Source organism: Amblyomma maculatum, chromosome 1 (assembly GCF_055883805.1).
Source record: "Amblyomma maculatum isolate TAMU_Amacu chromosome 1, ASM5588380v1, whole genome shotgun sequence".
NCBI lineage: Eukaryota > Metazoa > Arthropoda > Arachnida > Ixodida > Ixodidae > Amblyomma > Amblyomma maculatum.
Window position 1 is genome coordinate 19,003,469 of NC_139344.1, and position 13,694 is coordinate 19,017,162.

Genomic DNA, 13,694 nt, shown 5'->3' on the forward strand with positions numbered 1-13,694 from the left:
TGTCAAATGAAAATGTCACCCGGCTGGGAACAATTCGAAGTTGTTAAGCTGCTATGGTAACCTAATGCATAAGCACTTAAATCACTATGTCGCGAATTCTATATGCCATTTTCATACCGTTTACTCATTCCTGCATACAGATTTTATACACAAATCGATGTCAACGTGTTGAAAACTGCTAACGCTGTCCAATAAAAAAAAATTTACTACTGTGAGCAGCCTCTATGAAAATGCGACAGGTAACCAACCTTTCTATCTCATTCTGACAAATATTACGGTGGAAATTAGAAGGTGTTTATTAGGTAAAATCTAGATGATAACTTGGTATCTTCGACTTAGTTAAAGACCTTAAACTTTGTACGCCAGAACGCCATCCGCCATGGCTTCCAGCATTTTGCATGACCGATCAGGCCTGCCTCAAGGTGCTACGTATATGCGCCGAACGTTTTTATTACTATTTTTATTGCCTGCTCGCAAACTCATATAATTTTGCTGGTTTCTTATTTTCAGTGGAAGAACGCACATCGAGTGTTCCTGTTGTGAAACTAATGCTTACCTGCAATCGCAAGAATGTTCACGCTTCAGAGCGCAACTGCAGCAGAGATTCAGCGAGCAGCCGAGTACATGGCCACACAAAAAAAGAAAGAAAATTACCATTCGCAGACGGAAAACCTTTCTTGAGAGAGGTTTATGCCATAGTCATAAATGTCGCTCCACTGCTGAGTTGACATTTCCAGCCCAGCTAGCTATCAGTGGGCGCAGCAATTTAACGATATCTTGCATAGCTCCTCAGCATGGGCACGATCATTGTTTTCATAGATTAGCTGCAGGCACTGTGCACAGTGAGAAACCAATGCTGAAATCAAAAGTTTACATAGCTTGCTACTTCGCCGGACCTCTTCAGACTTCATTATCCTGTTAAAGAAAGTGCTCGTAAGCTGACAAAGCTTGATTTCTTCCTTTGCAAGGTACTTCAAGCCTCCATTGTCCTTGATTTTCATTAACCTGTAACTAGTCCAGTTGACTCATATTTCCTGCATCAGTCTCTTGCACGAAAGATATGTTGCCTCAAAACCATTACCAAATATCGCATAAATTAAGCAACAACTTGGTAGTGATAAACAAAAATTGGGGTTCTTAAGTCTCCTTGCGAAGCCTCGTTAGCGTACCCGCACTTTGCTACCCGCTTATTCACCGTCCCTTAATTAATTCCTCTGTCGCATATCATTATAATACAGCCTTAAGCAACCGCATTATATGAAATAGCACCATACACATAAGCATATAAAGCCCCTCTTAACCGAAGCCGTACGAGCGTGCCCTATAGGAGTATAGTGTGCCTGACTTGGGACCTAAGGGTCCCACTTTCAATTCCCATTTCACCCTTACGTATTACCGACTCTCTCTGGTTTGGCAGCTCCTTCCACATTGAACATGTCATGTGTTCTAATTGCGCCAAAAGTGTCTGGCCATATCACCAACAAAAGTGCCTCTTGCCAGAGAAGTATTTTTCAGACTTTCGTCTACACAGCAGGAGCCAGATTTTCTGTGGACTGGGGCTTTTCATTTTATCGCATCAGCTCAGTCTCAAGAGTATAAACAAATGTCGTATGCACACGCTATTTTGCTTGCAAGGCCACTCAGACTAGCGGCAAAATTTAGAACAAATTGTATGCTTATATGAAAAAAAAAACAATTGTATCTTTTTTGATATGTCCTTGCAACATAACCTGTGAGAAAAGCTTCTGGTGCTACCTCATCGTGTTCATCTACTTCACATATTGTTAAAAATCCTACTTCACTGGCCAGCTCCCTGGTAACTAAATAGGTTAAACATCATAATGGGAACACAGGAAAAGAGTAAGACAAAGCTAGCGCGGTTGTGCCGTCTTGTTCTCCTGTGTTCCCGTCACAATGTTTGCGCTGTCAACCTATAATTAATCACCAAGCCCAATCTGCTGCCCCTTGCAGCAAATTCAACGGCAGCTAGTAGGGCATTATGCTTCAGCATCTGGACTTTTTAACCTCAGCGCCGCTTTCATTCCAGAGGAAGCGAGTGCATTTCCACTCCTCGCTGCTGCCTTTGCCTGAAGCGAGCGCAACAGATAAAATTATATGGCCTCTTAGATGTCTCTTAAGCGGAGGACGGCGAAAGCCTACCCTTCTCCTACGTTTGCCTTTCATCGTTTGCCACAGCTGCAGTTATTTCAAGGCGTCATATGATATATTGGTCGTTTCCCAGTCGTGATGAGTCGGCCTGCGTAGTTCTTACCCATCACAATTAAGCAGGTTACTCATTTAGAATTAGTATGGTCATTACAAGTCATCGTTTGACACATTGGTCATTTCATAGTCATTAGCAGTAATGATGAGTCATGCCTAGCTATTATAGTCATTAACACACACTGCTAAACATTTTTACTCATTTCTAATCAATTGCAGTGATTACATGCCGTAGTTTGACATACTGGTCATTACAAATAATTTTAGTCATTATTAATCATTATTAGTCATAGCATTAGTCATTACCTCCATCAATGTCTGTTTATAACTTTATTGATTACCTATCACCATCAATCGTTTTCATTCTTAATCTCCCTGCTTGCATGTCCGCTTTTTGCGACTGGCACATCAGCGCACAGATGCGACACACAGATTAGAGGCACAGTTTCTGCGCACAGATTTTCACTCCGTGAGCGTAGAACGGCTTTCGCCTTAAAAAAACAACGCATCCCGTCTCAACGTTAGCGTGCTTGCACACGTGCACACAAAAAAGTTTGCGTTGACCACGCATACGCGAGGCGAATGTGTCCAGAAAGAAAGCAAACCGCGCGCTCAGAGCCAGCGACCCTGGCGGCGACGTGTCCCCAAACAGTGGCGCCTTCAGCAGAATTAGCGGGCGCAACTGTAAACTCCCCAAGGACGCGCTTGCCCATTGACGGCGGCGCGACGCAGCAGGCCGCACCCAGAGCGCTTCCATCGAGCGGCCGTGATAATAGGAAGGTTTCTGCTCTGTAGCTAACGTTTTCGAATTGAAGTGAGGGTTATTGGGAAAAAAACACTAATGATAGCTATATTGGAACCTGGCATCCAAGGTTATGATACGGATATACGCTGGCTAATGCTTGACATTGGGAAATGTTGGAAAAGCTGCATTATGTTGGTTCTGTGATGGGAGATGCTGGGTAGGTGGCTGTTAATGGGAATGCCCTGATGATGGAGAAGATGAAATGACTGCATGTTAGAAGAGCGGCCATGCTGCACAATCGAAATCAGATACCAAAAAATATAGAAAACGTGCCGCATGTGCCCGCCCAGCTTTATTTCTGTTCATGATCATGCCCTTAACTCAATTTAAATGCAGGTGGGTCCCTAAACTGCTTCAGAGATTCATTCATGCTGTAGATATGCAGAGTTGTCACTTGTTCTGGCACAGGAGCTTGGATAAATCCGGTGCTGAGATCTGCAGAAAAGATTGAAATGGTAACTTTAAGCTATCTGTTTTCCCAGCATCGCTCCCTCCAACAAAAGTAAATATAATCTCACATGCATAGGAACAATAAAGCGAAATTAGCAATTGCTCATACTATTGGCACTCTAAGAACAAAAAAATCTGAATTGTTAAATTAGGAGCATCAAACACCTGAGTATCAGATCAGATAGCCCACCAACTGTGGCAGGGAAATTTTCTCTACTGTAATGCTATAATTAACCCTGTCCTTAGCTGTGCATACAGTATACAGGGTAAAACATGGCCAAGAAGATGGCTACACAATATCAGACAAAGCAAATGCTCAAAGAGAGCCTTGTTTCGCGAGCTACATTTTCACAAGTGAACTTGTCTTCATATGGGCAGTACAATCATCCCTCATGGGGTTTATATAATTCTTATTTTTTTTCCAAAAAAGAAAAGGAGGGGAGTAGTGCAAGGAATTAAGGAATGCGTTCTTAGGGGAAGCTTTCTCTGAGCTCTGAACCATTGATTCCGTGACCTCAAAAAGAAACTAAGGCGGAAGTGGCAGGAAAAAGTACAAGGTGACGTGCGTTACAAATAAGTGCAAAAGGAGGAGGCACAATATTGGCATGTGTTTCTATGAAGTGGTTAACAATTTTAAAGGGACCATTAGAAAAACACTGGCCGCAGGATACTTATCAAGAGTGGGCCAGAAGTGATGAAATGTCACCATAATCTGAGTAGGAATGTTTGTACTAATAAAACTAAAGGAGGGGTGATGATGTATAGGAAGCAGAATGGTAAGAAATGCAGTTGCACTGCATTTTTATTGAGGCAATGGGGCCAGTCTAAAAGAGCAACAAAGAAAAGATGATCATAAAGGAAAAAGAGAGATTAGGATAATTCAACAAATTTTGCATGCCCCACTTGCCAAGTAGAAAATTATCAAAAGAAAATGATTCACGAAAAACAGAATTAAGAAAAAAAAGTTTGGATGAATTCATGAAAATTGCATTACGGAGAGAGAACAAATGCTGTAGAAGCCTACGATTAATGCTGTGACTGTCTTCAAGAATGGTTATGGGGCAAAAGGAATACATTTCAGAGAAAGTAGTGTTCTTTTCCAGATGTTTATTCCTTTAAGTTTCGAACTCTTAAATTAATTGATTTGAAATGCCTCCCTGCATTTTTTCTCCCTTAAAGATTTCAAGCTTGAGTGGAGAATAAATAACAATCTCATAACATTTATTGCCATTCTAAGATGACAGGAAACTGCTTTTATGAGGTTTTTCTATATTACTGTATTTTCATGATTGTAAGCACCCCCCAAATATAAGCACTCCCCTAACTTTGCAAAGAGAAACATTCTGGAAAAAAGATGGCATGCGAATCTAAGCACTCCCTTTTTGCAAGGAAGAGCGTGTAGACAAGTGCGTCACAATGCTGGCACACTCAGTCGTCGAGCAAGCTGTTGCGCTGAGGTGGCTAGGCGTCCGTGGCGCAATCACGGGCTGCTTGTGTTGCTGCATTACAACACTGCCTGACAGCTGACGGCGCACACAGGCGAAATCCAGCCGAAAGCGATGCTGATAGCTTCATCAGCATATTGTCATGATTTGTTCGGCATCCGATGCTGTTTGGATGCCATAATGAGATTAAAGGGCCACTGTACAACCTCCAATCGAAAATATCTTCTTCCCCCCCGTGACTGTGCGGCTTCGCCCCCAGAACACAAGGCCGAAAAAATGTTTTTGAAAATAGTAACTAATAACGCAGTTACAGCCACCGCAATCACCTGATTCTGTCGTGTTTCTCTCCTCCCATTCCCTCGCAAAGGTTTTTCACTCTCCTGCCCTGTCGCCTAGCCTCCGCAAACCAAGTTTCCCTTCCTTCTCCGTGTTTAGTGGGAGGTAGGGCGTGGCACTCTGTGTGTGCGAAAACGAAACAGGCGAGGGAGCGCGTGCAGCTACATTCAGTCTGGCTGTGGAGAGGGAAAAGCGTGCAACGAGCGGCGCGCACAATTCTTCGTGTATGCCCATCCTTCACCCGTCAGTCAGCGAGATGGACCAATTGGATGTCATCGCTTGTCCGACATCAGCCTAGCGGCCCGTAGAGAACGGGGAAGCTGGTTTTCCGAAGAGGAGAATGAGAGAGCTTTGATTTGTATTTTTGCTGCTTTGCGGCGCGCGTATCGCTGTAGCATTTTGCACAGACTAGCTCTAGTACCTGATCGAAGCATTGGGCTCCTTTGCTTAAGTCATACCCTGGACAGTGACCCTTTAAAGTTGGCCACCACAATTTGAAGTTCAAGCAGAGTTTGTTTACTAAATGAAATGTTATTTCTTCTGCCTGTCTCTTCGAGCAATTGCTGTGACAACAAAAATGGGGTAGGGGGATTTAGTATTTTTTTAATTTAACCCCCCCACACTTTTGGCATAGTGATCTCGAAAAAAAGAGGATGCTGAGAATCAAGTAAATACAGTGCATGATGACCGTTCAACTTTAATGCTCACTGATTACCCTCTTATGTATTGTTTCTAGCAGGAGCATTGTAGAGAGTAGGTAACACATACAGCATGAATTCTATACTTTTTTCTACAGCATGACCCTACATGTTTATAGATGTTTTTCTCCATTTTCTTGCTTTTTTTCTCATAAAACTGTAGCAAAATGGGAGTACTAGCAAATACAAAATACTCCAGCACAAGAAGACACACTGATAATTAAAATTTTGCACTTGGCATGCGTGCAATACAATTCTTTTTTTCGATACTCACATTCCTGATCAGCCTATATAATTCTCAACACCCAGAGTGCATCTTATAAGTATTCAGCTGCAGCTGTATATTTTAATAGGTCCCTTTGGAATCACTAACCCCTTCATAGAAACACATGATAACACAAAGACCGCTTATAGTGCTGATTCATGTACAGGGATTATCTAAAGTTCCCAGGCCGCTTCGAATAACTGGGGAGCAGTTGCTGTTCACTACACCAGTGCTGCTATCAGATACATGTTTTGCCCACAGCCTGACGCGAGGGTATGCATTGAGGGGGGTCAGGCCACTTCTTTTTTGCTTTTCTCTATGTCAAAGCAGTGAAAAAAGAGTGCGGCGTGTGCCTTCGGTCTTCAATACTGGAGACAATACTTAGATGAACTCTGTGTGCTTCTCTCTACGTTTCAGCTTCTTGGCATATGATATCATGCGTTTGTCTAGGAATCAGCTCTTTTGCAGCTTGCAGAGCCATGGATGACTTCATTTCGACGCGTCACATATACTAAATTTTTTCTTTAGCTGAAAATTTACTGCATACAAACTAGGGCAGAGCATGACATGTTTACGTTTGTTTCTTTGTTGTGTTTTTACCACTTTGCCCTCTTGATGTGTTCAACGCCTTCATGCAGGTAAAGCATGTGATGATGCATGTATGTTGGGATGTCAGTACATGATGCTGATGTTTGTGCATGTATTTTAGGCATTTCTATAGACCTTCCCCTGGGGAAGTCATGAAGGTGCGGTGGCGCTGTCATAATCAGTGATTTTCGCGCGGTAGGCAAAGCAATAATTCAGTCATTTTTGCCTACGCTGATTTCGGGGTAGTTTGCTGCTGTCAGAAATAAAACAGCACCATGCCGACTAGTTGCATTGCCATAGCATGCGCCGAAATGCACAGAAAAGGAAGCTTAGTAAGCTTTCACAGGTTTCCTGGAAAAATCACCATAAATATTGGGCCACCAAGGTGGAGCGTCAAAGCTAATGGATACCGATGCCGGCTCATTAAATATGCGGCAAACATCGCCAAGCTAGAGCTTATTCACCTTTATGCCAGAGCTGTATACCTGTACAAAGGCCGTGAATAACTCAAATTTGCCATTCTTTACAGCATGTAATGGGATCTTCATTTGGTGTGGCTTCAACTGTCCATGCAACATATGTAGACAAGGCAGCCAGCATATTATAATGCGTAGGCCTGTCTCTTTGTTGGAGTATGCATATAGTGTTTATCTATGTAAACAATTCCTCAAACACGTTTTTTTGTCACTTCGGTAATTGTACGTATGCATAATGAGCTGCGATGCGAGTGATCTGTGTTGAACTCCTTCGTAGTTATGCTGCATGGCTAGCCTTCGCAGTGTTCACCTAAAATTGTTTTATTCCATTTTGTGATGAACATTGGCACTACGCATTGACAGCCGCTGATTTGCTCGATTGGAGCTGCATTTTATTGTATATTTAGCGGAATTAGCTGCATTCACAGCAACTAATTGTGAGTGCGAGCTGTAGGGTCCAGCATCGCCGAACGGCATATGGGCTCGTGATTCAGACTCCTCAAGGATGTTTACATCAGCTATATAGGTACTGCATGGCACACTGTCGCGTTCTGAGTTTATCCTACATTAAAATACAGCTGCGGTGGCTGCGACTGATCTGTGTTGCCCTAGCTATGGAACCACTGCGACCACTGCAGCTTGTAATTGTAATGCAAACTAAAAGCGTGAGTAGCTGTAATGAAACTGCAAAAGTTAATGCCGACAGTCACCCGCGAACAGAGTAGATACAACAGGCGTGTGGCGTAACGATTTAAACAAATAACGCAAGGATAGGCAAATCCGTGTGGTGTCAAAGCGCAATGCCCTTGCTACTGTAGCTATGCTTACCTAAAAGCCGCTCAACACTAGCGAGGGGCGTGAAAAATTATCCGAGAGTGCAATAATGTTTCAAGCTGATTACTTCGTGTATGATTTGCACACGCTGTTTACGAGCGAGAACAACCACCATCTACTTACTCTACTGAAAGCAGTTGTAAGCATCCGAAGCTTTACAATTCTGAATGCGTTCCATGGTTAATTTGCTGGGCCAAAACAGCAAATAGATAACAACATCACTCATTTTCCCTGGCAGGCAGCAATGCTTCGGTTGTATGCCTTGAACCCACTCTCCGTCTAGAACAAAGTGCAAGACTGGGCGTCCCACATGGAGTTTTTTAAAGTATCACTTTCGCCCTCATCCCTATAATGCCTAGAATATACTAGTTAGTGTGCCGTGCGGAGGGGTCTCCTAATGAAAGGAGGTGGCCGCACCGGTGATGCCTTCCAACATTGGCCGTGAGGGGTGCTGCTCATCGTAAGGGTGAAGGTGCGGACGTTTGTTCCATTGCTCCTCCGATTGCACGTGACTACCAGAAACGAACGAACTGGCGACAGTGGGAGCTTCCGAAAGCGTCAAATAAATGAGTTCTTTCTTTTAACTTTATTTCGTTTTCAGCTAGTCAGGTTAGGCGCAGCCTAAAGAATAGATTTTAGATCTTTGTCCTAGCGGCCTGGTTTTTCGTGCCGGCAGCTAAGTTTTCTTGACGTTCATTCTTTAACTATTTTGTTTAGATAAATATTCTTTTTTCTAAGCTAATGGCATTCGCAGAATTTATTTTAACGCTTGTTTTCTAGTCGTTTTTGTGTCTTCCTTTTGCAGTTTGTATATTCTGAGAATTCGTAGTAGAAATAGTTCAGTTGATACATGCTTAAGATGTGCAATCAAAAGAAGGTAAAGTGTACTCAGTGTGAGGCGCAGGTTAATTTCAAGATGAAGATGTAGATGAAGCAGAAGGCAGTGACTTTTTGCGTCGGTGTTGCGTGCTGAGTGCGTGCCTAGATAGATTTGAATGAAAATGGCAGTTTAGTATCTCGTGTGGGTGATTTAGAAAATGAAGTAGGTTTGTTAAGAGCAGAAAATCAGAAACTGCTAGGACAGCTTCCTGAAATGGGAAAGAAAAATGGCCGACTTATCCTTGGAACCAATGAGGATGGGCATTCCAGTGCGGGCCGCGTGGCATGGAAGGCGTAAGCAAAGCAGGCCAGGCGGATTTTGTCCTTGGAAACGAGGACGAACATTCTAGTGCGGGCCACGTGGCTGCGACCAGCACTGGCATATAATATATAAGCAAAGTAGGTCAGGCGGATCCGAACCGACAGAATTATTTAGAAGCAGCTACTAAGAAGTCGGGAAAAAAAGGAAGAAGTATGGAACAATGAAAATTCCAGAGAGAAGGACAGACAGCCGAAAGCAAGAGCCAACAATTGGGAGAGGGAGAGAGAATGCCCAGGTGCTTATCGCCGCAGATTCTAACATGAGCAGGTGCAAGCAAGATATCTTGGAACATGTGACGGGTGATGAGCGAGTGTTAGTTGAAACATTCCCAGGGATCACAATGAGGGCAGTGCTGAAAGAGGGTAAAAATAGGCTGCTGAAAAATTCCGCAGAGCGCAGTATGGTGATAGTAGCCACTAGGCTAAGCGATGTCATAAATGGTGACGCTGCAGGAGTGGTGGAAAGTTTAGCTAAGGGAGTTGACGATATCAGGGAGATAACACAGCAAGCGCAGATATTTGTATACAATGTACCGGAGGTGCTAGGAACGAACGGAAAGCTGCAAAAGGATGTGGTGACAGTTAATCAAGACATAAGAAAGTTAAGCCTGGAGAAGCATTTCGAAGTGGTTGAGGTAAACAGGGAGGTGCATAAAGCAGGTTTTGGCAGGGCTTTTCCGCGAGATGGCATTCATTTTAACAGAAGGGTGGGAGCAGAGATTGGCTGGCGCCTGGCAGGCAGGGCTGTAGCTTTTTTAGAAGCAAAATGCGAAGGCCAAATCACGTAGGAATTACGCAAATGGCAGACGACCATTGACTACTGTATAATGTCGCAGGAAATTTATAGCAAGGTCACAAAAATGGAAATAGACGAAGAAGGGAAGTGTAGTTTGGGAAGTGATCATAAACATATTAGTCTGCAGGTGGGGCCCTTGATGAAAAGAGAAATGGAACTTAGACAAAAAGTAAACGCAAAATTAAACTATGATGAAATGGCGCAGATAGCAGCAGACAGAGGAAGCAATAGACAAAAGCCCCATGGAAGACTGGGATTATGAACAGGTAGAACTCATAAGGAGGGAAATTAAGGAGGTTAAAGTAGCAAACCGCTGGTGGAATAAGGAAATCAGGGAAGCCATTGAATAACGACGGGCTGCTTCAAGGGAACACTGAGCAGCACAGGAAGCACAGGTATCCAGGAGGAAATCGACCAAAAATGGGAATCGTATCAACAAAAGAAACGATGTACAGGCTCTCGTTCAAAGAAAAATAAAGCAGTCCAACAATCGCTGGATGGCTGGCTTACACGATGCCTCTAGAGGCAGACCAAGAAAATTTGGGAACCATATAAGCTGGCTAGGTAAAAAGAACCAAAGAAAGTAGGACTGGATTCCAGATAACGAGGGAAACTGCTTAAATGGAGAGAACGCAGTGAACTACATTACATCAGTTATAGCCTAGTCATCTAAGAGCTACGATAGGGTAATCTCCGCAAATTACGAAGCAACACAAGATAGCAGAATGCAAGGCAGCTTAGAACTGAACAATCTAAGCTGGAAAAAGGCAGAAAAAGATATGTGGTAACTCCAGTGAAACAATTGACCATATTATACTTGACTGTAATGGTATCCATCCGGAAGTTGATGCAGGCGCAGTCACTGTTCCTGAAGCTCTGGGGTTTAGAGATACCAGTGGCCGGGGGAATAAACCGGCGGTAGAAGCTAGCAAAAAACAACTGGAAGATTGGTGGCTTAAAAGCAGAGAAGTGACATAATGTCAGTAATGTAGAAACAAAAATTTAATAAATAGAACGATGGTATAGTTAGCCAATCTAAAACAATAATTAAGATATAGGGAGAAAAATGAGCATGATAGCTACTGCTACCACCCCGTTTCAAAGGGGCGCTCCTATATCCCATCCCATCCCATCCCATCCGTGCCGTTGCCGCCGTAGTGTCCTTAATTTGCCGCAGTTGCGCTGGCCGTGCCTTCCATGATTCAAACGACTTTGGTCGCGTCTTTGCTGTTCTTTTGTTTTAGTTGCGCTGTTCCTTGCATTCATGATTAAACTGGGCAAAAAAACACAGACAGAGACAGAAAACACGTACACACAGACAGAAAACACATACACACGCTCTGTGTGTGTACGTGTTTTCTGTCTCTGTCCATGTTTTTTCGCGCAGTTTAATCATGAAGGACAAGCACCAACTAGCCCGCCAGAAAACCCTTCTTGAATATGTTCCTTGCATTCATGGGAGGGAATTAATGTTGCAACAGCTAATGATGTTAAAAACTAAGCATCAGAACAGGGAAAAAGACGTTTCATGCTGCTCTGTTGGAGTGTCTACCCCGCTTGAATCTGGACAAGATTTCTATGTTTGGCGTGCCATCGAACCTTGCGCGGCTTATGGAGCGGGTGCGACTGATTAAAAGACAGAATTGCAAGCTGACTCCAGCGTGCGTCGTCTGCGAAAAACATTTTGAGGAGAGCTGTTCTATCCTAATTGTGTTTTGTTCGATAACAAAGCTCTGGAGCAGTAGGATCTCTAGCAACCAACTACAGATTTTTTTTTTCTATTAATGCAGTACTGATACCTAATTCTTATGCTCGTGTTTCATCATTTGTAATGATGCCTAAGACATTACTTTACACGGACCACCTCAAGATATATGCCTGCGACCACTGAATAATTTATAATTGATTTTTTTCTCTCTCGCTTATCTCGGTTTCAGTTTCAACAGCAGAGCGACGGCTATGACATCAGTCAAGTCTAAGTGAAAGGCGGAATGAGAAAAACAGCGATATATTCGTTCCTCTGTTGTTTGAATTCGCTACAACGCTAAAGCCACCCCGTCTCAAGAACAGGCATCCCAACAAGTGAAGAGTGAAAGAGATTATAGAGCTGTTTTTTGTTTTTTAAATCTCGCGCGCGACCTGACTGTGACGACACAACAGGAGCTCGGCTGCTGAAACTGAAACCGAAACAGGTGAAGAAAGTAAAATGAATCATAAATTACTTAGCGATCCTAGACGAAAACCACGTGGAGATCCCTACACAGGAATGTCTTGTGCATCATTAGCAAGGAAAAAATGCCATAAAAATTTGGTCTCTATATTATATTGCTTTATTATTATTGCAGCGTCATGTGTGGCCTTTGTTTAAAACATTTAGCAGTGCATTTCTACATTTTTACTTGTTTATTGCTGCTGCATCGTTTTGCTTAATTTTACTGTATTGTAGACTTTGTAAAAAAGAATAATGATACAATCACCCCTTTGTTTCTTGCCTTTCCTTTTTTTACAAAAGGATGCACACCCGCATAACTATTCATGCATGAAGCAACAAGTGACCTCCTAATAAAATGGTACCTGGTTTGACTTTTGTCGGTCATGTAAACCCCCTGAGCACATGGTTATTTAGTCTGCTAAAAAGGTGCCTGCACATCACAATAACACGCTCTTGACAAGCTTGGCCACAGTGCCGCTCCTCTGCTTTTTGCCTACCATGTGATCACAGATGACTGCAGGGCCACCTCGATCGTCTGTATTTTTGTAAACATGGAGGTGAAGTTTATTGTTAGGGAACAACGTACTATGTTTTCAGCATTCACAGTAGCCTTTGTGCACTCACATGAATTAAGTAAGTATTTTGCCATATTATCAGAAAACAAGAGGCCAACGAATAAATTTCCCGACCCACTGACGTGTTGCTTAATTCTTGAAATTAAGCGAGATGCTCTTCAATCTGTCCCTGGATTTTAGGTCCTACACTTCTCATTGAGCGAATCAATGTATTCGTCACTGCTGCAAAGGTATATAGTCAATATCTATGATTACCAGTATTTGTTGAGATGTGTTTGCAGTAGGTATTGGCATCGTGCTATTGGCACGTCGGCATTCAAGCCAGTTAGTACTGTTTGGGAATAGAGCGACTCAATTTGCGCCAATGCAGCCATACGCCAACCTTCTTACCTTTCTTTGCACAGCATCCGTGACAGTTAACCGCTTATTCTGCGTCGTCACTCTTGTACTGCTCATTGAAAATACATATGATGGCAGTTTAACAGTATAATAAAGGGAAATATGACCATGACGATGATCTTAAGTGGAAGCAATACCCTGCCAAAGAACAATTTCTAACTGACAAGCTCAAGAGAGAAACAATGAACTATACATAAGCATTGAACATGTCCACTTCAAAACTTTTACCGCAGGCACTCCTTGCATTACGAGAGCAAACATCGTCATGAATACACATGCTCTCCTCAAAGATGTTACCTGGGCCATATACGGAGTAAAAGGTCAGGTTCGTTGCCTTCTTTCCGAGTTTTTTGGCACCTCCTCAAGGTGCTCATAGATTTGGCAGGTGACGC

The 13,694-nt window shown here is 43.0% G+C and overlaps 1 long non-coding RNA gene across 1 annotated transcript in view; it reads right to left on the minus strand.

Moving 5' to 3' along the window:
- Positions 1–2,932: 2,932 nt before the first annotated feature.
- LOC146201895 (uncharacterized) overlaps positions 2,933–13,694 on the minus strand; it is a 30,643-nt gene continuing 19,881 nt past the window's right edge. The window contains exon 4 of the long non-coding RNA XR_014703598.1: positions 2,933–3,463. This is a non-coding gene — a long non-coding RNA (uncharacterized LOC146201895). The remainder of the gene's footprint in view (positions 3,464–13,694) is intronic.